The 27,209-nt window shown below is 31.6% G+C and overlaps 1 protein-coding gene and 1 pseudogene across 2 annotated transcripts in view; one reads left to right on the top strand and one right to left on the bottom strand.

Annotated features, from left to right (window-relative positions):
- The window catches only part of Ccser1 (coiled-coil serine rich protein 1), a 988,234-nt gene that overhangs the window by 78,262 nt on the left and 882,763 nt on the right, over positions 1 to 27,209 (bottom strand). The window lies entirely within an intron of this gene.
- Positions 13,304 to 13,412, top strand: LOC125619887 (annotated as a pseudogene).

Genomic DNA, 27,209 nt, shown 5'->3' with positions numbered 1-27,209 from the left:
CTACTTGATCTCAGACCAAGTTCTCCTTGGCATATGTACACTATATTTCCACAGTAGATGATTCATTGTTCCTAAATGCTACGCACTTCTAGACCCAAGAAGACTTTATTCAAATAAGCCCATCTGCCTAAGAGAGCATTTTCTCTATATACATCTGTCAATGTCCTAATCATCTTATAAAGATTAGCTCACACATTACCACTAGTCTTCCCAAGATTAATTCATTGCTTCCTTCGCCTGTGCTAGTTTACTTTTTGTTTAACTCTGCTGTGTCCATTATATTACGATGATGATGAAGAGAAGAGAAAAGGGATTAAGGTTGGGTCTGGCCAGTTTCATGACAGACCAAGCAGCTGTGTGTTAGGTGTTAGTTTATGTGAATTAGCAAAGAGAAAAGGCTGTCTTCTGTTCAAGAGCATATACAGAGAGAAGGTTAACAACATTAAAGTACATAGATTGAGGTTACATGTATGTAAACAAGGAAGCACTCCAGTAAGAGCTTAGATTATATTCAGAGTTAGAGATTGAGAGTTCAGAGCTACGGTGCAGATAATTACAATATGAAGTTTTGATGTAAATGAGAAGAGGAGCTGTCTGGGTGACAAGTAGTCTCACCTTACTTCTCAGTAAGCACAGTGACTAGTTTAAAGGGTCAGAGGAAAACAGGACTGATGATTAGACATCTTGTACATTTTTTTTTCAGGATAAAACAATTTCTTATGCATAGTTGATTATCTGTTTGAATTACTATCAATGGAAACATCGATAAACGGGTATCAAAAGTCTATAATAATCCAGAAAAAAACGCTAGAAATCAATGAATCTCCCTGATGTCTCTGTCTTCGTTATGTAGATTGTTACCATTTTTTGAATAATTACCTAACAATTCATGGATATCTTCTTTCTAGTAATTTCTATCCACAATAGCTGTCACTACCTCTATGTCTTTATTGTGTCTCAAAAAAGTATCTTGCTTCTTCTCCAGTTCTTTCTTTGTAACATTAGTGGTATCTCCTGTATATTGCTTACTTTGATCAGCCTCAGCCACTCAAATCTAGATCTTCTTCACCAGCCCCCAATTCCCTGAAGGAAGCATCTCATGCTTCATAGAGCTCTCTGATGTGAAATTGTTTCCTCTCTCTTTATTCTTTGTTTGCCCCTTTTCGGTCCACTCTACATGTTATACACTTATGCCTTCCTGGAGCCTCAATCTGTCTTAGGTGCCAGTGGAAATAAATTGTGCATTCTGTCAAGAACCTCTGCATGTTCCCTGGTCAGCAAGGGAAGAGATTTAGAGACCCAGTGGCTCTGTGTGGTGACAGTAAAGCTCTTTGTTACCTTGGAAGATGGACAACATACCTATTCTCCTTGTTAAAGAGCTCACATTAACATGTTTTTTTATATATATGCTTTTAGTTAGTGATAGAACAAAAGTGGAAAATTTGCTTCCTCTTGGTTAATTGTTTTAGCAAATTCCTTATTTCCTCTTAGGATCTGTTCATCCACAGGCTCTTAGAGCTGCAATGGCTTGGTTTCCTTTTCTCATTTTGTGTTGATCTTTTCCTCCACTCAGCACAACCACTAGGTTATTACCAGCAAATTACCACCAATTAATACAAAACTGAGATAACTACTAGATTTTTACTTACTAAAAACTGGGGGTAAAAATATCCAAGTATTTTACAGATATTCAAAAATGTTAGGAACTAGCTGTACCATCTTGTAACTGTATCTCATTTAGTTTTGTATTTTTATCCTAAGTTGAAAAAATCTGATTTACTTTTTATCCTGATAAACTAAATTTTTTTAAATTTATTTTTATTTATAATTAGTTTATAGCATTCATAGAAGCAAAATGAGCATAAGAGCTGAAAGTACTCCTTTAAAAAAGAGAGAGATCATAACCACTGTTATTACAATGTGATAAAATGAAGCGACCTCTCAGAAATACTCAGAAAATGTTAAATGATGTCCTTCAATATAGTGGAAACACTTCAAAATTCATGATGCATATGACATTGAGGTGAAGCTCAGTTTAATAAATTACCAGTTGAATGACAGGAAAAGTTACTTCAGTCTTAGTAATCTTAGTACTTATCTAATAAGTACATTGGAGTCCTGTTTCTTCAAAGAGATTCATAAGATTGAAACAATGTCAAGGCACGGATAACAGTTTTGAGCTTGAATGTCCCCCAGTTCCATGTGTTAAAAGGATTGGTTCCCCAGATGGCACTATTGGGAGGCATTGAAAATTTGGGGGCCTGGTAGGAGGTCTTTTGGTAACTGGGGAATGCCCCTAAAGGGCTTTATGGAATACTAGTCTATTCCTCTTTCTACCTTTTGCTTCCTGGCCATGAGATGAGCAACTTTGATCTTCTTGCCATGTTATGTTGATTTGTCATAGGTCTAAGCCTAAAGTGATAGGGCCAATTGGTCCCAGACTAGAACCTCTAAAATTCTGAGCCAAAATAAACCTTTTCTCCTTATAAGCAGAATAATGCAGGTATTTTGTTATAGTGACATAAAGCTAACCCAGGAAGTTTATAAAATGTTAAAGTTCTTCCAGTGCTAGACTTATTTTTGCTTAATATGTAAACTGAATTTCAACTGGTGATTTTGATTATTCTAATTTGTGTATTACTTCATTTTTAAAACTGACCTACAGCAGTATTTTCTAATAGTTGTCAAAACTTCATAAAATGATTATACAAGATTCAGAAAAGAGGAAATGAAACGATGATATAAAAATTAAGACACTGCAAGTTTGAAAAAAAATGTGAAATAAATTTGCTGCTTGCAGATTTCTCATTTAAAAAACTAACAGGTATCCTTCAGACTGAAATTAATTGACACCACATAGAAACTTGAATCTACATAAAGACATAGTAAGCACTAGTAAAAGTAATACCAAAGGTAAATAGAAAACACGGTGAAAACTGCTACTGTTTTAATTCTTTTCTTCTCATATCTAATTTTTAAATAATTGCAAAAATAAATTATTATAAAATAATGTTGATAGGTTATGATACATAAAGATGCAATTTTCATGACAATAAGCACTAATAAGGGGGAGAAAAAATATATCAAAGCAAAGCTTTGTATACTATTGAAATTTTTGGCATTAATCTGTTCAAAATTATTTTATGTGAAGATGTTTATTATAATCACTAGGGCAATCATTAAGAAAATATTTCAAAGATATGTAAAAAAAAGACACAAAAACATCAGTTGGTATGCTAGAGGATGTCTATCTCAAAATCAGGCATTAATGAATAAATACAGGAACAAAAAAAAGAGAGATGTACAGAAAAGATAGAAAATGACAAAGATAAATGCTTCCTCATTGATAAGTACATATCATAAAAATTGACTACATTTTTAAGCAAGAGTCAGATATTGGCACAATGTGTTTTAGAAAAAACAGGATCAAACTTTATGCTGTCTATAAGAGACCAACCTGCTATATACTCAAAAGACTCAAGTAATTTGAAAGTGATAAGATGAAACAAAATTTATGTGTGTCATTGTTAATTAAATATATCAATTTGACTGGGCCACAGAGGGCCCAGACACTTTGTCAATGATTATTTTGGGTATTTCTGTGAGAGTGATATAGCATGAGATTAACAATTAAATCAGTAGACTGAGTAAAGCAAATTTCCTTCCCTACTATGGATGGGTCTCTCCCAACTATTCAATTGAAAGCCTGAATTGAACTCAAAGCCTGACTTTCCCCTGAGAAAGAGAAAATCCTGCCTAATTAGTGGTGAACTGAGACCCTGTTTCTTTCTGCTTTTGGACCTGCTTTCCTTCATACAGAATCTATCACAACAACTCTTGGTTCTCAGGCCTGCAGACTGATGAGAACTTAATCACTTGTTCTGGGTTTCTATCTTGCTGACTCAAGATGTTGGAACTTGCCAGCCTCTATAATGCATAAGTCAGATTTAATAATGAATCTCTTGTTACATATATGCATATCTTATTGACTTTCTCTGGAGAATTCTAACACACTGTGAAAACAACAACCAAAAAAAGAGGTGGAATGGGATCTCTAATAACAGACCAAAATCTGACAAAATTGAAGGGAAAAAATAGCCATGCGTAGCAAGAGCTAGAGATTTTCCTTCAAATATTGGATAGAACAACTAGGAAGAAGGTAAGCAAAGAAATGGGAGATATGAACAACACCACATATTAATTAGATTAAAAAATGCATAGAACACCCCATCATACAATAGCAGCAGTGATAATTAAGCAGTAATGATAATTAAGCCATGGTCTAAAATAAGCCTCAATAAATTTAAAATGATTGAAATCCTGTAAAATATGTTTTTCAACCAAAATAGAGTTAAATTAGAAACCAATAATGAGAGAAAATTATAGAATTTACAAATGTGAGAAAATTAAATAACAGATTCCTAATAACCAGTGGATCAATGAAGAGATCACATCAAACAACTTAAGATGAATGTAAAAGAAACCATATAACAAAACAAAGATACGTGTTTTTTTTTTAATAGTGCTTACAGGAAAATCTGTAGCTATAGATGTCTATACTACAGAAGAAAATTTCTCAGATCAACACCTTAAGAAGCTAGAAAAAGAACATAAAACTAAACCCAAAGAAAGGAGAAGAAAAGAAATAGCAAAGATTAAAATCAAAATAAGTGAAATAAAAATTGAAAGTTGAAAATAAATCTGAAAGTTGCATCTTTGAAAAAAACAACAAAATTGACTAAGCTTTCCTTAGAGTGACTGTAAAGAGATTTTTTGAATTTCTAAAATCACAGGTGAAAATTGTGCATGGCACCAGTCTTACAGAAGAAAGAATTATTATAAGGGAATATTAGGAAAAACTGTTTACCAAAAAGTTAGATAATCTAGATGAAATGGACAAATCCCTCAAAAGACATTAAAAAATATCTGAATAGACTTAACTTTGTGAAGAAACTGAATTAGTTAAATAATAACAATAGTAACTCCCATGAAAAGTCTGGACTGAGACAATTTCCTTGGTGAATTCTGTTAAGTATTCTAAACCAGTTTTTCACAAGTTCATCTCAAAAGTAGAAGAAGAAGTCCTTCTAAAATTTTTCTATAAGTCCAATATTTCATTTAAATCAATACCAGAGTTTTCACAAGAAAATGACATATACTAGCCTATATGAAGACAGATATAAAAATCTTTATCAAACTACTAGTAAATTAGGTCCAACAACATTTCATATCATGATCAAGTGGAATTTATCTTGAAAATGCAATGGTGGTTTAACATACAAAATTAAATTAATATAGTATATCATATTAATAGAATAAAAAATAATGATCATTTCAATAAATACAGAAAACATGATAAATTCCATCTTCTTTTCATGATAGTAATACCAAGACTCAAGAATGAAAGGTAATATCCTCAACTTCCATATACAAAGGGCAGCTATGAAAACCCACAGCTAACCACACACCCAATGGTGAAGGACCGAATGTTGCTTCTCAGATCAGGAAAAAGACAAGGATATCTGTACTCCTTATTTCTGCTCAGCATTGTACAGGAGTCTCTAGACAGGGAAATTGAACAAGAAAAGAAAGAAAGGCAGCTAATTATGAAGAGTAAAACTATCTATAATGAAAGCTGACATGATTTTGTGTTTTAAAAATCCTAAGAATTGAACAAATGTCTATCATAACTAATAAAATAGAAATGTTGCAGGATATATAAAATATATACAAATCAATTATATTTCTATATACTTGCAAAAAACCACCTAAAAATGAGATATAAAAACACAATAGGAAGAAGTCTTCGTGATCTTGAATTTGATGATATTTTCCTAGACTTAAAAAAAGCATATGTGGCAAAAGAAAATACAGATACACTGATTTCATCAAAATTTAAAAATGCATTTTCAAAGGACACCATGAAAAAACTGAAAATACTACTGCAGAAGAGGAGAAAATCTTTTCAAGTTACGTATATGTAAATAATTTGTATCCATAAACCTGAGAGTCAACAATTAAAAGTCATTTCTTAAAAAATGATTCACAAATTGTCAATAGACATATAAGAAGATGCACAACATTATGAATCATTAGAAATTGCAAATCAAACTTATGAGATACCACTTCATACCTATTAGAATGGCTAAAACAAACAAGGTAGACTATAACAAATGTTGGTAAGAATGTGAAGAAATTCAAATCCTTATCTACTTCTGTCAGGATTGTAAAATTGGGTTGCATCTTAGAAAACTATTTGACATTTCCTCAAATTTTAAGCATAAATTGATGACATATCTGATATAAATATGATTTCCACTGTTACAATAGCCAAAAGCATGTCTAAAAAAAATCTATATAAATGTACTTTGAAACACTATCCATAATAGTCAAAAGTGAAAATAATCCAGATGTTCATCAACTGAGAACTGTATATAAAATAAGTATCTGAATTTTAGTAACATTAAAAAGGAATGAAGCATTAATGCATGCTACAATATGGATGAATCTCAAAAATGTTGTGCGAAGTAAAAGAAGTCCGTCACAAAAGACCACATAGGGTACATTTCCATGCATATAAATATTCAGAATAGACAAATTCATTGAGACAGAAAGTAGATTAGTGACCAGGGTGAGACAGTAGAGAATGGGGAGCGACTGTTAATGAAATTAGAAATGAGATAATGAAAATGTTCTAAATGCGACAGTAGTGATGGTTGTTTAACTCTAAATACATTGAAAAAATTGAATTGACGTTTTAAAAGGGGGAAGAAGTATATAGTATATAAGTTATATCTCAATAATGGAAATGAAAAGGAATGTTACAAAAAGGTCATTAATCCTGTTTTAATTTCTAATAAAATCAGAATGACAGAATTTAAATTTTATCAGCAAAAGTAAAATAATTTGAGAGATTAAGAAGACATCAAGTGAACAAATAAATGGTGAAAGTCAGATGGGCATACTAATAATTCATTTGGTTCACCACTCGGGTGAACACTCCTTGTCACTATGGTAATATTGACTGTTAAACAGTTTTAAAATACATTCATATTTAGTCAGGTTTTCTGTAATTCATATCTATGTTGGTCTATTGGCCAAACAATGATTCAAACAAGTAATAAACAAGAAAACTGATTTTAACATAAAAAATAGTGAATCAAAAAAATGGTAATAGCTTTGCAATTATTTCTTGATTTAAATAATGAGTATACAGGAAATTACTATCATGTATCATTTTAACAAACCATATGCAGTTACATGATGGTATATTATACATGAAAACTCTATGATATTGTTAATCTATAAATGTTTTGTATTTTTTATGAGTTAAAGGCCAGCACTGCAACCAAGACATGAAATTTTGTTAGTAGGTAGACAAAGACTAATTTTGGGATAAAGCTGAGGTATTACTATGGTTTAATTGTAATCTGTTGATGTGGGAAATTTTAGGTTTATTTTTTAAAACAACTGATAGAAGAAGAAAAGATTAGTTTAAAAAATACTTGGTGTGTCTACATTTAAAATGTAGTTAAAAATGTTCAGTTTCATATTTGTGACTCTCAAAAGTATATCCCTTTTTCTAATTATTATACATTATCCTAGTCTCAATGTTAGTAGTAATCTCTTCTACAGACTTACATTTAGCCTATTTTAATATTTCTTGAAAAATGTCTTTCTATAACATGTAGCTCTTCACCTGTAATCCTATGCATTTATAATCTAACATTTCAGGGTAATTTTAATTTAATGTAGTTCAACAACCATATAAAAAGGATTTTTATATTCAGAGTGGACCATAATAAAAGAATCCTATGTGATATAAATCCATTATGCTCATTCACTAAATGTTACTTCTCATTAAACTCTGATTATATATTGCCAAAGACAAGGATCCAGGAAACCTGTGAAAATAGTCAATAATATTCTATTATTTCTCACTACTCTTAAACTACTTGTGGTTTATCTTTTAGATAGGGAATATTTTTGGTTCTTAATGCATAATAATTATTATTCTTCATTTTCAATCTTATAAATATTGAATTCAGTACTCTCCTGAAAGTGACTTTTCTTATTATTTTCCTATATTTTTATTATGCTAATTCTGATGATTCCACCAAAATAAACCTTGAAGGCATGTTTTATTGTCACAATGCATTGAAACACGAAAGAGGTTACCAACTATTTATTACTTTATATCATTTCAGACATTTCAAAAAGGCACTTAGGTAATGCTAAATTTGAGATTAAATATCAAGGATAATATTAATTTTCCTTTGTACTATTTACTTAAATTAAGGCTCAATGATTATGTAATCATTTTAATGACTAGGCTAAATACTTTAGTTACTATAAAAGTACTATCAAGGTCTCTGTCACATCCAAACATTATCTTGATTTGGAGATTTACAATTTATCTTATAAAAAACCCATGCTCAAAAAAAAAAAAAAAAACAAAACACTTTTATTTCTAGTAAAGTTTGGATTTTCATCAAATATGAAATAGCCATCAGAGCTTGTTCCAATAATCAGTAATTGATTTTCATGGTTTGCTTTTCAGAGCAAATTATTTTTAGGACACATTTTTTTCAAAGCTATATAAAGTATTCACTATAGTTTTTCAGTTTTTCTTATAGCATATTTTGTTCATCAAAATCTTTACTTATTTAAGTGATATCGTTTTAGCTGGCACCTCAGATATTATTCAGATATTCTAATTTTATGTGTAGTATACGTATTTTAGTATGATAATCAGTAGTATTACAACATTTTAAAAAATCTTGCGGATAAAATTATGTAGACCACCACTTCATTCTCTCACACAATTCACTCTACTGCAAACCAGGGAAGTGGAGGTTTGAAAACAGACTCTTTAACCAGACAACCTGGATTAATGCCTCAATTTAACCCAATAATGGCCATGTGACTCCTAAGTAGATTAAACTTTTTGGTTTGGACTTCACTACCACTATAGGGAGGTTATTAATAATAGTTATTTCTTAGGATTGTAATGATAATAAATGAGTTAGCAATCTGACATGTGGAAAGTATTTAACAATATTTGTTAAATATTATTTTTATTATATGCTTATAACATGTTTGCTATAAATTTATTTATTTTTATTAAGCATTAAGAAAATTTCCAAACCCTAGAATTTCTAATTTGTCCTTAAAACAGCATCTGTTTTTAACAGCTTGAATTCAGGAACAAATTAAATGTCACAAAATACACCCACTGTAAGTGTGCAACTCAATGATTTTAATCAGTAGATATTTGTTGCACCATCAAAACAATATTTAAGAAATTTTCATCACAGCCAAATATTCCTTTATGCCTGTTTGCTGACAATTCCGGAAGCACTCCTAGTCCCAGGTGACCACTGATTTTATTTCTGTGTCTATAAATCTGTCTTTTAAACACATTTTGTAGAGATGCAATCATATAATAACAATCTTCTGCATCTGGCTCCTTTCATTTAACATAATGTCTTCAAGATATATCCATGTCATTGCATGTATCAGTAGCATGCTCCATTTTACTGCTGAACAGTACTCATTTTATTGCTGAAAACCATGCATTTTATTTATCCATTCATCAGTTCAACAACATATGGATTATTTCCAGTTTTTTACAACCATGAAAAATGTTGCCATGAAAATTCATGTAAAAATATTTTTTCAAACATATGCTTTTATTTCTCTAGGGTAGATGGATAGGACTGGAAATAATGAGTTGCATAATAGGTTCATATTTAACTTTTTAATAAATGTCTCTAATAAATGCCAAAATGTTTCCCAAAACTTTGGAAGTACTTTGCCTTCCACCAGCAATGTGTAAGTGATGCAGTTTCTCCACATTTTGGACAACACTTGGTATTATCTGTCATTTTATGATAGCCATTCCTGCAGTATCCATTTGTGCTCTCAATTTGTACTTTCCTAATGCCAAAATGACAGTTAGCATATTTGTATATGTTTTTTGCCATTCCAATATTGATTTTGGTAAAATATTTATTTATTGAAAGCTCTGTCCAGCCATTATTATTTTAAAGTTTCTACTATAATTTGAATTAATCTATTGGTCCACCACGGGAATATCATACAGAATAATTACAATGCCCTTAAAATCCTCTTTGCTCAGCCAGGTGTGGTGGTGCATGCCTGAATCCCAGCAGCTTTCAAGGCTATAACAAGAGGATCACAAGTTCAAAGCCAGCCTCAGTAATAGTGAGGTGCTAAGCAACTCAGTGACAGCATGTCTCTTAAAAAATACAAAGTAGGGCTGGGGATATGGCTCAGTGGTTGAGAGTCCCTGAGTTCAATCCTCAATACCCCCCTCCCCCTCCAAAAAAATCCTCTTTTCTCTGCTTATTCCTTTCTCCCTAACAGCTGGCAACCTCTGATCTTTTTACTATGTTCAGATTTCTGTCTTTTCCATGCAAACTATCTATTTGGGGTATTGATTATGTCAGTACAAGTTCAAGGACTATAACACACACACACACACACACACACAACAAAATATTAATATATTATTTGTGGCACAGGATGTTAATGTGAGGAGTTGTGCTCATGTGGGGCAGGGAGTATATAAAAAATATCTATAACTTCCCTCAATTTTTCTATGAACCTAAATTTTCTCTTAAAATGAAAAAAAATAATAATCTGGAGCCTTAATAATAAACAGTATCTATACCATGCTCAGAATACAATGTAAATATATGAATACTCTAAATTTATGTACACAAACATTAATCCTTAAATGAAAATTTAGATCATTAAATTAAATCTGTCTATAAATGAAGTGAAATGTAATATATCCTTTAACCCAGTTATTTCACTCACAGATTTAAGTTTAGGGAAATTCCTGCACAAGTTTGCAAGGATACATAGACATGGATGTTTTATTTTGGTACTATTCACAGAAGTGCCAGAATTAGGATAATCAAGAAAAGTTGGAGACAATGTTAAGAAAATGAATAAGTAAATTATACCAGATTTGTACAATGGATACATGTACAATCACCATCATATAAACAATTTCATATGTATAAAATTGAATTATAGCTATATGAATTAAGTACAGAGGACTTATTTAATGGGACATACTTTATATGATAAGTACTTTTCAAAGTACATACATAAAACTCATTAGACAATTGCATAAATAGAGAAGTGGGGATTAGGGTTGAAGAATAAGAAAAAGGTGAGTTAGGAGAATAGCGTGAAACAAAATGCAGAATATCATGAGATGACCTCTGTGTACCTGAGATGAACACAAAAGAGAAACAACTACCTAAATAAAAATTTTTCACCAATTATTAATCATTTTATCCTGTTAGGAAAATAAAGTCTATAAATTTATTTGTTTATTATTTTCATTGTACTTACTTAAGATGGAGAGAGAAAAGTATGGAAAAACATTCTTCCTCACGGTAACTCAGAGAGTGGAAAAGCATAAATAGAACAACGATCATGGATGACTTCTTGAGTAATATTTTATCACCATTTTCTCTCATTAGAGTAAATACAAGAGGAAAAATGTTAGGAAATAAAAGTATAAAATCATTCCAGAGGAATAATACGCAGTGTAAATAATTCCTCCTTTTTATCTCTAATGACAAAAATCAAGGAATTATTTTACAAAAAAGCAAAAAGGAGAAGAAATATCTGAATTTTCTTTAACTGATTTCTTTTCTTATTTTAACTTCATTGTGTAGTAGAAACGGATTTCTCATTTTGAAACCAACAAAGTGTGGCATTTTGGCTTTCCCACTCTGACCTTGTGTGGATTTTCTATTTGCATATTCCATCTCAACTGCAGTATTTCTCAGTATCAAGGACTAGATACACAGCAGAGCTGTGCTTCTTAATGTATCATCTGTTCACAATGGTTTTGCATAATGGCTCTGTGTTGCTTGGAGATGTGCACTTAATCGCAGCAATCCATACAACACACTGTAATGCTCCACACTTAAATTAGCTCTTCTGCATATTAAGGGGATGGGGAGGTGAGGGAAAAATTCATCTAGAGGTTAAAGGAGAATTCACATAGCTTTTCCACAACTAATATGTCATAAAATATTAAATGACAGTTCATTTACTCTTACTGGCCCCTTTCATTAAGAACTTTTTGAAGAGTAAAGTATGAATAAATTCTACACATCTTTTGTTGCAGTGGGAGGGAAATAGTTTATTTAAAACAAGGGCAAACTGAGGAAAAAGTATCCTATTTTAATGTCAAATTTAATGCATATGTTCTCCATCTTGGCTTTCAAAATCTAAAATTAGCATAGATAACTGGACATGCTAACTGTTTTAATAAAAATATCATTCATTATAACATTCTTTAAAGATCACTATTGAACCACAGTTGGCTATTATTTCACATTTACAAATATCAATTTTAGCTGTTTAATTTGATAAGGTAAACTGTATAGAGAAAACAACCTATGCTGATAGCACAGAAATTTTTTTATTAAAAATTTCAAATTTATTAAAATTTGTTTATGCTCAGTCTTTGTTAGTGCTAGATATTTTTTCTCTTTCATAAAAATAAATTTTAAAACATATTTCTGATAGTATTTAAAATGCAAACAAGTAATATTAAAGATACACTAAGACATTATTAACAAATAGAGTTAGCATCTATGGCCTCAAAAAGGTTAAGAAACGTGATGGAGAACAAATACTAAATGGAAATCTGGGATTTAAGCCCAAGCAATTTAACTTCAGGGAGTGTATTTTTAATTAATATAATAGGCTGTCAGTAAGACCATCTGCAGAGAGATTGAGCTTGATTCTGAGTACTGAAAGGAGAATAGCACTAAGGATGGTCAGAATGGAGAAGGACATACATAAGTTTATACAACTTCCTGTTTTACCCTAAAGTGCATACTTTAGGGTAAAGAATTTCTTCTTTATGTACTTGAGAAGTGTACTTGAGAAGTGAATTTCTCAAGTATATTTAGCTTGGAATATATGTTAGCACTGCATATTTGTCCATTGATAAATGAAACTGGTAACTGAATTATAACTGAATGAAAGGTTCAGAAAAATGGGGGAAAAAAAGACCAGAAAAGAAATATTCAGACCATTCTTTTAGATATTTTACTGACATCAAATTTCTTTAATATCATGAAGTTATGATTAGGATGAAGTTATGATATGATTCAATCTATTATGCTAACCAAGGTATAACTGATTTCATGGATTCTATGACCTATATAAAAATGAATTAAATTTTAATCATTTATTTCGTCATGACAACAATCTTTATTATAACATAAAAAATAAAATAAAGATCCTTTTGGTTCATAAGTGTGATGACTACTGAGAGTTCAAGTGGCTGTTCTGGGAGATGTGCCTTGCTCTGAACCTTGTTACCACATCTGCACATTACCCATCTGTTGTTAAAAAAAAAAAATGCTATGGAAGGTATTTTTCTTAGGTAAATTTAAACTCCTTCCTTTTCTCCTGAGTTCTTGTTTCTTTTTAATAAATGATATAATTCCACCTTACTCTGATCTCTCCTCCTGTGGCCCATTAGTCACCCTAGAAATTGTCTAAAAAGAACAAAAAATTATCTTTCTTATTACCTTCCAATACCTATCATACACAATTGTGTTCAATTTTCAATTTTTTATCTTTTTTCATTTTTTTTACAATTCTATAACAACTAAAGGATAAAGTCTAACTCTAAATAATGACAGATCTGATCGTTCACGATCTCTTTCCCCTCTATACATAATTCCAGGATATTATATTTTCACTTCCCTGAACACAGTTGCTTCAAAATGTGTTCAGGCTTCATCTCCTGGGTAAAAATTTACAGACTAGCCCTGGCAAACTACCCTAAAAAGAGTTTAATTATTGTATTTGCACATAAAAGTGAACACTAAAAATTTTCATTATGTGGACTCATCATTTTCAGTATGTTAACAGTACTTGTATGAAAGTCAATGTTAATTTTTTTCTTATAAGCATAAATACCTAAAGAAGTTTATAGATAATTATTTCAAATTATTAAGATACCAACTAAGTATAACATAACTAACTTTATCATTTACACTATTTTCATTAAGTAGATGGAAGGCTGATGGCTTTTACAAGTAGATAATACAGAAATCAAGATTCAGGGAGGGAAGGAGAGAAATAGAGAGAAAAGCATACAGGCAACTTCACTTAAACAGTAGCTTTGAGTACTAAATAGTTAATTTTTTAACCAATTAATCTCTAAAACAACATGGATCTGAAAGTTTTTATAATTCTTACACATTTTTTAACGCTAAGTAAAGAACTTTCACAATATTTTAACAAGAAAATGTTATTAAAGTTAAATCTTTCATAAACAATTAAAATATACTTTTTATAAATGTAGAAAATTATTCCCTAAGAATTTGACTAATCAGATTTTCTTTAAAGAAAATATTTAGGAAAATAACTGAGAACATGTTTTATGTTCAACTTTAAATTTGAAATGCCTATATTGAAATAAAAGAAGTACTAAAAATATTATTTCTCATTCTTCAGATAGTTTACATTATTGGTTTTTATATATTATATATGAATATATAAGTATGTATAATATTATATTGTGTATACTGTATATAGCATATATATGCATATTTTATTTATGTATAAATATTTATATATTATATAATTCTAAGTAACTCTTAAAGATCTATATATCTATATATGTTATATGTATACACAGCTTTCACAGCAATAGTTCATATCAATGGCAGCAATGTTTCTTTTCAAGATAATCTATCTAGTATGAATGATGAAACAAAAGCCTACTGGCTGATAGCTGTGAAACAGCAAATGTCTACCAGAAAAAAAGACAGGAAGTTGGATAGGATGGCTGTTCAATAAGGCTCTGTCACATAAATATAGCATTCAGCAACCAATACTTAAAGCAACCCACTAAACTGTTAGCCACTAGTTGTGGTTTTCAGACCTTCTAAAATTTAGATTTAGGATAAATTGCAATTTTTCCATTTTTCTTTTTTTTTTTCCTGCTTTCTTTCTCCCCATGTTCCACCCCTTTTCTTTTCTACATTTATGGGAGAGAACAAGGATATGGGCAAAAGTAAAAAAGAAAGAAAAAAAGCAACAACATCAACAAAACCTCTCTCCATTAGATATTTTGTGGAGGTCTGAATTGTATTTAAGTTCATGTTACATAACACTGAATCAAGAAATTACTCTCTCACTGCCATGAAGAGAAAATAATTGTTTGCTTTATAACAGTATGGCAAATTGGGCTGTGGTTGTAGCTCAGTGGTAGAGCGATTGCTTAGCATGTGTGAGGCACTGGGTTTGATTCTCAGCACCACATATAAATAAATTAAAGGTCCATCAACAACTAAAAGAAAATAGTAAAAAAAAAAAAAAAACCAGTATGGGAAATTAAAGAGGTACATAACACAACCTAAAGAAGGCCACAAAAGAACCAGATGACAGAAAGAAAACTTGTCTGACAATGAAAACACAGAAACAATATAAACATCAGATTATATTTACAAAGCATAATGAAGAAAAGCAAAACCTCGGTGGTACAATTAATAATAGGACTTTTTACTTTTTTATATTTTTTACTTTGTTTATTGTTAGTGTTGGTGGTGCTGAGAATGGAAACCAGGGCCTTATGCATGCTAGAACATGGGTATCGACCATTGAGATACAACCTTAGTCCCAGTGTTTTTATCCTTTAGATTGGCAATATGGCCTGATAAAATAAAATAAGATCCAAGCCCAAAGAGTACAATGCAGAACAAATAAAGTATGGGACACAAAAAAAAAGAGTATTGGAACCAGAAACAAAGCCCAAAAGACATCCTTATTGAATGCTGCTTTGAAGTGTAATATTAAGCCATGTATCACCCTCAAAATAAGATGTTTTAAACTAATGTCCTCTTTCTTGGAATAGGTGTCATTTTTTGACAAAATAAAAATTTACCCCACTCTATATCCATACAGATTAGACTGAGAAATGCTTTCTTAAAATTCTATTTTTAAGCTTGAAAAAATTAAATCATTAAGCATTATTATGAAGGAAAATCAATCTCCACCATATTATGTGAAAATTTTAGCTTCATACTAAAAAAATTTTACTTCATACTGATAATTCCATTCCATTGAATATTTGCCCAGTGAGTTAGCGTGGATACATCTAAAGATTATATTCTAAATAATCTTTTTGTAATAATAAAAACTAAAAATTACGTTTCTATATGCAAAATATAGAACAGATAATATTTTAACAAATTTGGGCAAAATTTCTCAATTACCTGAGTTAAAGATTCATGGACATTTTAAATGAATATCTCAGGATACACATTAGAAACCACATTTAATCTTAGGAGTCGAAACGGTGTGAAGAGATATTACCTCATCGTAAATTTAGAGCGGAAATATTGCTTTACTATTCTCCTGAGTTGCTTATATATCTAGCATTTCAACTGCGCATGTTGTCTTGGTGGACTTGTTCCACAGACAACAAAATATGTGAGAAAGAATAATTTATAAAGAAGAGAAATTTATTTTTTACAATTCTCTAAGTCAAAGATCAAAATGCCAGCAGATTTGGTGTGTGGGAAGGGCTACTCTCTCCTTGCACAGAAGTGCCTCCCAGTAGCATCCACAGAGCTGAGGTAGAAGCAAAAGGGCACAGGGTGCTCCCTTCAACCTCTCTTACAGGGTCACTAATCCCATTCACAAGGGCCCTCCCCATCACTTAATCACCTCCTAAAGACTCAGTCTCTTAACATGATATATCACACTGGAGATTGAGTTTCAACCTATAAATTTTGAAGGACACAGATTGCAGGACCCGTCAGACATTGGAAAAAGTCTACAGTAGAAGGAAAGTCCTACCCACCTGCATAGTGATATCTAGCCCACTTTGTTAGCTTTCTACTTTTCTGGGAATCCCTTTTTTAACTCAATCCTCCTTACAAAATATATCTCTGTGATCTCTAGAAAACAAATCAATGACATCATTAGTTCATTGATGAAGATACAAATAATAGGAATAAAACCCCACTATAAAATTTCAAAGTAAAATAAGATCCTTCTTATCAGGAGGTCTGTACCCCGCATGACAGTGTCCTAGGGTTTTCCTCAATCCACTGGTTTGGGCACCCAGTTTGCAGGTGATTAGAAATAATAGCTAGCATTACAGATGAGTCACAGAAGAATGTATTAAAAATAGAAGTGGCAGCCAACAGAATAGCCACATAATTCAGAAAGACTGTAATTTTACTATAACAATATGTTTTCATAATGGTGATTCTTAATCACCAAGAAAAATGAAATAATATATTCTGTAATTACTGCCTTCTTAATTGTAATAGGAAAATAGTGATGATCACTTTCTAAGAAGTAGTTCATTTAAGAGGATACTTGTAGATTTTATTTGACTTTAAACATTTTGGCATTTGAACATGTAGGAATCAGTATATTAAAAAATAATTTATACCAAACTACCCATTCATTATTTAATAACACAAAATATATTGACTTTCAATTTTAGGTCTAATTATTTACTATTGTATTCTTTACTAGATACTAGAGGAGACAAACTATATTCTCAGAAGGTGGTATAGAAAAACAATATATTTTAATACACATACATTTAAAATATTTTTTAAACTCTGACATGAAGGATATAACAATATATATACCAGAATACTGGGCTAAATAAAATTACTCAGAGGCTCACATTAATTAGATTTATATATTTAATTATCTTTTATTTCTGTTTCTAAACATATATTTACCATAAATTTATATATATTTTAAGGGCAATATATTTTTTTTAATTTTCAAGACATTTGGGTGATGATGAATTTGCTTATCATAAGATTGTAATGGTAAATACAAAGTAAAGCCTTCACTATGTAGGACGAGAACTCGGATTTCCAGCACTATTTCTCAATGTGCTATTTTGCACATTCAGTGCTACCAGAACATACAATAGCTTCTTGTTTCCTAGGCTCCACATGTGTTATAACTTAGATATGAGGTATCTACCAAATGTTCATGTGTGATACAACGCAAGGAAGTTTAGAGGTAAAATGATTGGGTTATGAGAGCCTTAACCTAATGAGTGCATTTAATCCTCTGTTAGGGATTAACTTGTGTGAAAAATGTAGGCAGGTGGGGTACAACTAGAAGAGGTTGTCATTGTGAGCATGCCTTTGGAGTATGTATTTTGTTCTTGGTGAATAGAGGTCTCTCTCTGCTTCTTGGTGGCCATGCCCTTGCTTTCCATCATCACATCCCCTACCATGATGATCTTCTGTACCATCTCAGGCCCTGAGGAATGAAGTTAGCTATCTATGGACTGAGACCTCTGAGAGCATGAGCCTTAAAATAAACTTTTCCTCATCTAATTGTTCTTATTGGGTCTTTGTGTCGCAGCAGTAAAAAGGCTGACTAAAACACCATGTACTCTCTCAAATCTATAAATTCCTCTCCTCTGGAATGATCCTATAAAATAACCTGACATAAAATGGCTGGGTTCAAAGATCACTACTTCTATGAAGATCGTCTTCTCTTTCTTCAATCAGAAAACTGTTCATGAAAAGCCTAAGACCTGAGAGAAATTGCCCGTGAGAATTCTCATAACATAAATCAATAAACAACTTCAAGAACATCTTTATTGCAAGTATAATAATGCACTACTACTTCTTATATAGTGGTCTTTAGTACAGGCAATCCCATCATCTCAAAGCATAGATCTACATGGACTGGTAATTTATAGTTGAAAATTAAAAATCCCTGATAGCCAGGCTTATACAGGGATACAATGCAAAATATCAGATAGTACAGAGGTTGTTCCTCAGATCTAAGGTTGTCTTGAGACTAACTGGTAATACAGAATTGTTCTAGTATGTTTTTGTAAATTTGACTTTAAGATTTTACTTAAAGGAAAGAATAGGCAGCTAATAATTAGCTTGAAAACAATTGATCCAGAAAATGGATGGACTAGCTTTTTGCTGAGCCTCTCATAGATTTGGGGGCAGCAGCAAGTTAGATTTTCCATTATTCCATGTTGCCAATTTCACTGTGTTTACATTCCTACAGACAGTGGGGTTTGGGGTAGAGTTGATATGTTTTTGTTAAATCCCAGCCATTATAATGAATTCCTAGAATAAAGCCATCCACTTCCTGTGAATTAGCCAAGAACAGGCCCACAGGGAGGACTGGAATTATGCTAATTAAATAATGATACACATAAAGAGTATATGAAAAACCTTGCCAAAGAATATTATTTACAAGGTTCAGAAATAAAATTTTATTTTTTCAAATAGAATCTGTCATTATTAAACATATAACTACATTGCAAATAAAAATTATTAGCAAATGATTTATTCTACTCTTTTCTTACATATTCATGATTGTTGGGAGTAGCAAATGAATTATGATCCTTGAACTGTCTGGAGACAGAGGTGATGCCCCTTCTGGGAACTCTGGGGTGCAAATGCATCAATTTGAGTCTGCCCACCTGCTGTGGTGCTGCCCTGTTCAAAGGGAAATTCCTTGCCAGCCATGGATTACAATTTCTTAACCTTGGTTCAAATGCCAGCTGCCAGGGGTAGAGAATTATGGGCACAAGCTGATAGTTCTAATTGGACTGTTTATACCCTCAGTTTGGGGTCTGTTCACCTTGAAGAAACTGTCTCACAATAAATCCTTTTGGTATTTAAACCTATATAATATATGTATCAAACTTGCTTGTTGACATTATTTCCCTCTCAAGGTTTAGTGACCCATCAGGCCGCAGTTTTTTCTCTATTTGGGTATCTGTCTTTTCTCCATCCCCTCATCTCCCAGTCCAGAGACCTAAAGCAATGGCCATGCAGGATAAGGCACATGCTCATAATCATTTGAGGTGTGTAAAATGCTGGGATAACATGAAGAACTGTAAATAATTCTGTTTTTATCATTTATCATCATCATCATTGTAATCACTTCAATTTGTTGGTCCATTCTTGTATGATAACCAGTTATATATGTAAGTCTTTAGTTTAATGATAAGGAAAATTATTCTTCAGCTCCATCTGGCCAGATTAAAAACAAACTCTTATAATTTAACTCAGAATGTTTCAAAATTCTAACTACAAAAATATATGCATTTAGAAAACAGATAAGGTGAGTAATTTTTGTTTTTTAAATGTGTGCATGTGTCTAGCAAATGGCTGAGTTTTTTCCATGTGGTGATCAAACAGTACCCTGAGCACGCAGTACTACGATGTAATAAAAAATATATTCATTTCCATGAAATTATCCTTTGTGTTGAGGTGTATTATTCAAGGTAGATGGTAATATTAAGATAATAATCATAGTTTACATCTGCTAAGTGGTCATCATATAGAAAGCTTTATGTCAAATACTTGGTGTGTGATTTTGTCATTTAATTTTGAGGAAGCTGTTATTATGGTTCACATTTTATAAATAAGTTCATTTATGTCAGTTAAGGTAAATTGCTTCTCACCTCAAATTTAAAAGTGATGCAAGTGGCACATGAAGATTGATCAGCACAGATTACAGTTAAACTCCATACATAAAATCTTAAATGTTTGGCTAAAAATTCCATTTCATGTAATTAATGAGAGGAATAATAATTTCCCCAAATTATATATTTCACCTGTAAATAGCTGAATGATAAAATTTGTCCAATAGGGTTAATGTGAAAAATGATTAGTTAATAGAGAAAACATTAAATGATAGCCATTATTACACTGGAGTTTCTCAGTTTTGATCAAGGAAGAACATTATCTAAGAAGTCCTTTGTGAATGTAAATTTTATAATAAGGGAAAAGAGGAGATCTTCCAGACACTGGCTTTGGACATCTACCTTTTCCAGAGACCGTATAAATAGCTCATCAATAAAAGAGTAATGGACTATTGAAAGTAGGAGTCCCCCAGAGAGAAAGGAAACAGTATGGAAAACATAAAAAAAAAAAAACAACAACAAAAAAAAAACTCTAATTTCTTTCATATTGCCCAGGATAAAACTGAAAAGTCTTGGGGGGTCTACAAGTCTTGGCAGTGTTTGTTCCTTCTCCCCATCATATTTCTGATTTCATTTTCTCCCTCTACTACCTCTTCTAAACTTCTCTGTCTTGGTCACTTGATTCTGGTCACAATCCCTCATTCTTTTCTTCCCAAAGGAACTTCATGTTTCTGCTTCAGAAATGTGTCCTACGTCTGGCTCAGTTGCTTCTTACAGGAATCCATGTAAATATTTCCACTTGAAAGGAAACTTTTCTGATTGCAAAATAACACTTTCTACCACTTTAGACAATTCTTTTCATTTAAACTTTTTGATGCTTAAACTTAACATTTCCTAACAAATTTCATGTTCAGTGGTTTAGTTTTACCATCCATCTTTCCCTGAACCTTTCACTCTAATGTAAGTCCCATGACTATAGGAATTTTGTTTATTTCCCTGCTGTATCTCTAGCTATTAGATAAGTGTCTGCCACATAGTAGTTCTAATACTCTGTAAATACTTCTTGAATTGACTTCTAACATCATTTGAATCAATCAATTGGATTGACCTTGGAAAATTCATATTTTAGAATCCATGGAAAATTAGGGCTGATTTTAAATGTTTATTTTTTAACAATAATGCTTATATTTTAACAATCATTTGAAGTATCATATGATGAAGAGATTAGATCTAAAAATACAAATAATTTTAGGTTACAATATATTGACCAAGCATCCCATACTTTTTCCCTTTTCAAGTACTTTCTCAAAATTATGCAAGCAAGTAAGCAAGCATATAAAAGCATTTTAATTTTCAAATACATTCTATTAAATTATTTTTAAAAATCACAATTATTTGAACTCAGTTTCATGCAAATTTTCAATAATTTTATACCTTGTGTTAAAGCATTTCACATAAAATTAATTTTACAATGGCATCAAATGGTAACTTTTTAGATAATATGTAAAATTTGTGATATTTTAGTAAATGTAGAAAAATATGTGATATTTCCACTTAAAAAAAACAACCTTTCCTAATGCAAGATAGCACTGTATTTTAAACTGTGAATATTTAAGACAATCTTATAGATTATTTTATGTTAAACATAGTCATTCTTTTTAAATAATCTATAACACGTATATAGAATTTACATCATAAATATTATAAAATTTAAGTGTATAAATGAATATCATTTAGAGGAAATCAAAATAATGAAAAAATTTAGTTTACACACTCTTACAACTGTTGAACAATTGAGCAACTGTGTAGCTCTGCTTTTTTTTTTTTTTTTTTTTGCCTGTGCAAACTATTGGCAATAATAATCTAAATCAAATTAGGTCAATACTCTGATTAATTTAATTTTTTGATAGTGAAGAACCGTTTCTTCACTAATACTTGTGCCACTATAACTTTTCATTACAATATTTTTATTTATTTGAAAGCACACAAATAATTTAGTTTTCTCTTTTTTCTGTACACCATGACACTTTGAACCTATTTCTTTCCATTCACAGAATTTTTCTACAACAAAAGAGAAGTGAGATCTGTGCAAATTAGTTTCCCTTGGGTTCACAGGATGCCTTGCAAGTAGACTGCACACACTCTACCTGCTGCCTCTGACTCTTGTTTGTCAAGATCTGAGCTATCTTAAACATAAAACACCAAAAAAGGCCAAAAGCAGAAACCTCAATCTATAATGTAATTGAAACTCTAATGTCATCTCACTTGGCCACGGTGTAGACAAATCCCACATTTTCTATTACTATAACCAATGCATAATTATATTCTATAATGGTTTTGTAAGAGAATGTATCATTTCTCTTTATAGATCAATAGAGCTTGTGCATTAATGGCTGTAAGCACTGGAAATATGAATGACCTTTTAAAGCACATGTATATACCATCTGTGCATTATCCTTTTATAATCACATTACATTTAGTTAGATGTATTTCAGCAGTTGCTACAAGGTGAATAACATTTTTACATTGATTAATATTACACATTATGATCACTTTCAGTGGGAAAAGTTAAAGAGGAAAATTGAAAATATCTAGTGATTACAACTTTAACAGTATTTTTCTTTTGTGTATTTTTCTGCCTGAGCAATTAAAATGACTAATTTGATTCTATTATTAATACCTGCAATAGTTCATTCCTTGAATGCCAAAAAATTTATAGGTTATAATAATATTTTTAAAAATTGTCTTGATCTACCACAAAAACATTATTGTAAGTCACATTAAATTTATGCCTGTATCAATAAAAGACATGCCATTGTTTGCTCAGAAGTAGAATCAGATTATGCCTTCTTTCCAGTTTATCTGTGCCATATCTTATATGTTATTTATAATAAATAAATTTTGATGTAATTGATTTTACAAAATATCAAATGCTAAGAAAATTATAAAACATTTTTTCATAGGAATCAAGCTTTCAATATACATTGTCAATATTTTGAGAAATTCCTGGACAATCCTATAGAAAGTGTTAATTCTCAATAATTATGTTGAGTGAGTTGGGATTATATATAAAATGGTATAAAAGAACAAGTTTATATTTTAAAACTTCAAAAGTTGTTTTGAATTCCACTTTTGTCATAAAGTCGACTTCCCTGCATATCAAGACTTGAAAACTTATAATTTTTAAAATATGATACATTTACATGTGTCTATGTATGTATATGTACCTATATTCATATTTTAAAAGAAATTCTTATTAATGTTTATATATTTTGTGCAATATTCCTTGTGCTTATTCCCAAATGCTTTCAATCATTGCTATTTTTTTTGTTTTATCTTTTTTATTGGAAGATGAATGTACAAAGTACTTGAAGAAATGAAAATAATGCATTGTTTTTAAGAACCGAGGATTTCTGCTAGAACTAGAAAGATGTGCCTGAACGTGGTAGTGTGGTAGTAGCTCTCTCTTTTAAGTATAGTATGTTACTGAGCAGAAATGTTTTGACAACACAGGCAGCTTGCAAAGGTTAGGTAATAATTGCATTGCAGATTGCAGTCCTGTTTGTAGGGCAAGAAGAATGCAAGTGAGTTCAGTACAGGTGCAGATAAAAGGCAGAAGGGTATTCAATCACTGGCTCCTGCTTCTTCAATAATACATGTTACTTTTTCCCTTTTCAAAAAAACAGGCTCATATTTTTGTCATAGTGTAAAAACAATGAGGTTCCTCTCTTATAATTTTATTATCTTTGTGCCACAAAGGAAGGGTGACATATATTATGTGAATTTCAAACATTTATTCATAACATAAATCTATCATAATTCTGGAACAAAATATTTCCCCGACATTTCAGAGTCTTTTTGGAGCTTGCCAAATCACTGCTTTGTCCTCTACCAGAGCTCTGTAATAACATATTTGTGAAAATGATATTTAAGAAATGACAGCAAGGTTGATGAATTGGTGCTGGGTTATTGTCATTTCCTATTCATTTTTTTTCTGTCCCATACCAAAGAAATGTAATGAAAAATAGCTTTTTATCCACGTACTAGGAAATGAACCCAAGTCTACATTGATTTCAGCTGAGAAATTAGGTGTATTGCTCCTGTATTAGTCTGAGATGCCAAGTCCATGAAAGGAATTATAAATCAGAAGTGATATAAGATTGATTTTCTGCAATTATATCAGTAGCCTATAAAATCACTAAAGAAATTCAAATGTGTTTAAGTGGCAATACTACTGTTTTAATTCTAACTTCTGTGAGTGTTGATTTAGATTTTTTGTTAGGTAAACCAGAGGCTGACAAGAGTCCACAGAAAAGTTGGCAAGCCACAGATAATTGGAACTCTCTCCTTGTTTTCTGAGTCAGTGGTTCTTGGATGGAACCCCAAACCTCTTTCTAGTAGTTTTCCAGATTATGCTCAGGCTGCTGTGTGGGGCACCATACTTTGAGAATCACTGATGTAAAGTATTAACCAATGAGACCGTTGGAAGATAAGAAAAACTTATTTTCAGGTAGAAGAGAGTGTGCACTCATAAATTACACGTATTACAGGAAAACGTATGGTCAGTTACTATCTTCAGTTTTTAGACAATGTTTACTTGAATCCTGGCAAATTATGGCTTTTTTATTAAAACGTATTTTTATTGTTCATTTCTCAGATATTCTACAGAATACAGGATTATTTCATCGATTCACTGATTTTGTTTAGTAAATAAATATTCACTAGTCCCAAGGAACATGAGTTATTTTTCTGTGTTAGTAGTTTCTGAGGATGGTGATGAGTGAGCATTTTAACAAGATTAATCAGGTAAATTCTTGGAGAAGTAGACATTTGACCTGGAATATATGAAGAATTGAATTTTGCAAGATCTAAGAACTCAATGAGCATGAGTTCAAGTTTCTGAAGTAAAAACAAGCTTGACCTGAGTGGAATGGTTTTCAGTTCATTAAAAAATGTCATACAATGTGCTATGTGAGTAACAATTAAGATGGAGCTAGAGTTTTCACGGGAAAATAAATTAGAAACAGCTAGTGGAATTTATGTATTCAATAATGCAAGCATTTTCACAGAATGGGAAGAAACAGGCTCAATCGTATTTACTAAATGAGTCACAAGCACATACGGGAAGATGCCAAAGAGCTGGGCTGTCTGCTTAGGCAGGGCTATCTGAGATCTCATGCTGGATTGTTAAACACACACAAAGCCAGCCTGTTCATTTACATTTGAGAATTTTCTTACCCTGGAACTGAAATATTTATGTTCGTTCTCTATGAAATTCTCATTGTTAAGATGTATGAGGAGTTGAATTTCAGAATAAATTACTCTTGACAAAAATGGAATCAGAGTAAATTAAAAGGGGACAATAATATTGCAATCCAACTGACTTATTTGAGCCCGTATGAATCAAGTCAGATCCATGAGAGAGGATATATTTTTATAGTAGCTACAGAGTATAACAGTTCCTTCACCTTGACCTCAGCTGAGAACATGCTGGAAATTTAACATCAAGTTCTTACTCTTTTGGCTGCTATTCTCTAGTTTCTGTACAAACCATCATCACCCTCTGCCAAAACATTTATTTTTATTTTTAATCAGAAGGAGTATGACACAATTTTCTAAGCCTGATTTTAGATTTGCCAATAAAGTGATGCTTTCTGAGGAGTTTTCCTGGGTCACTATAATATGCTTCTCAGGAATCCTCAAATCCTTTAATTCCTCATATATTTAGATTTTGGAATATTGTTGCTTATAGCAATGACTAAACTCTCTAATTTTTTTTATAATTTATATTTTAGTGTGCTGCCTAATTCTATTTTGTGGTATACTTCATAACCCACATGTTATCAACTGAATTTTGAACCCCCAAAATGCATGTGGAAGTCCTAACTCTCATTACCAAAGACAGTGACAACATTTGGAGATAGGTCATTTAAAGAAGTGATTAACATAAAATGAGGCATTTGGGGTGATCCTTAAACCAATGTGATTTGTATCTTTAAAAGAGGAAAATTGAACACAAGAAGAGACGCCAAGTATGTATGCACTCAGAGTAAAAACCAAGTAAAGACAGAGAGAGGCCTGGGGAGAAATCAGTCCTGCCAAACATTGATTTTTGGACTTTTAGCCACCGGAACAGTGAGAAAACAAGTTCCTGTTTTAGCCACCCAGTATGTGGGACTTTATTATGGCAGCACTGGCAAATTCATATACTTCATCATTTCTGACTGCAAAATCATTAAAACAATATGCATTACAGTGATTGAGATGACATTTGATTCCATGAGATGGCCCTTTGTTGGAGGGGGGAAGCCAAGGAAGAAGAAAAGAGGAGAACAGCCAGTGAATGCAATTTCTTTCTGTTATAAACAGAAATAAAATCAAAAGATGATAGCTAAGTATATGGGTCTCACATGCTCGCCCCCTCTTTCTCGCTCTCTCTCCTCTCTTTCGCCCCCCACATCCCTAAACCAAAAAATTTTTAAAATCACCTGACAAAAAAAGTATTCCTAGTAGAACAATGATCTACAGATTGAGGAACTGATGACTTTTTTTGAATTCCACAATTATTGAGAAGACACTTGCAACATATTAACAATTTCCTTAGGAGTGAGAAATGTCAGATTCTATCTTTTAGAATTAAGAATAGCATTTTTAAAAAGTTGTGCTGTAGACTACAGTTTTCAATGTGGCAAAAATTCTCCTGCTCTTATGTGACATTTAAAAATATTTTAAAAATATTACT

This window comes from Marmota marmota, unplaced genomic scaffold (genome assembly GCF_001458135.2).
Source record: "Marmota marmota marmota unplaced genomic scaffold, marMar, whole genome shotgun sequence".
In the NCBI taxonomy this organism is placed as follows: Eukaryota; Metazoa; Chordata; class Mammalia; order Rodentia; family Sciuridae; genus Marmota; species Marmota marmota.
The sequence above is the reverse complement of the archived record's forward strand: the minus strand, read 5'-3'. Positions and strand labels throughout refer to the sequence as shown.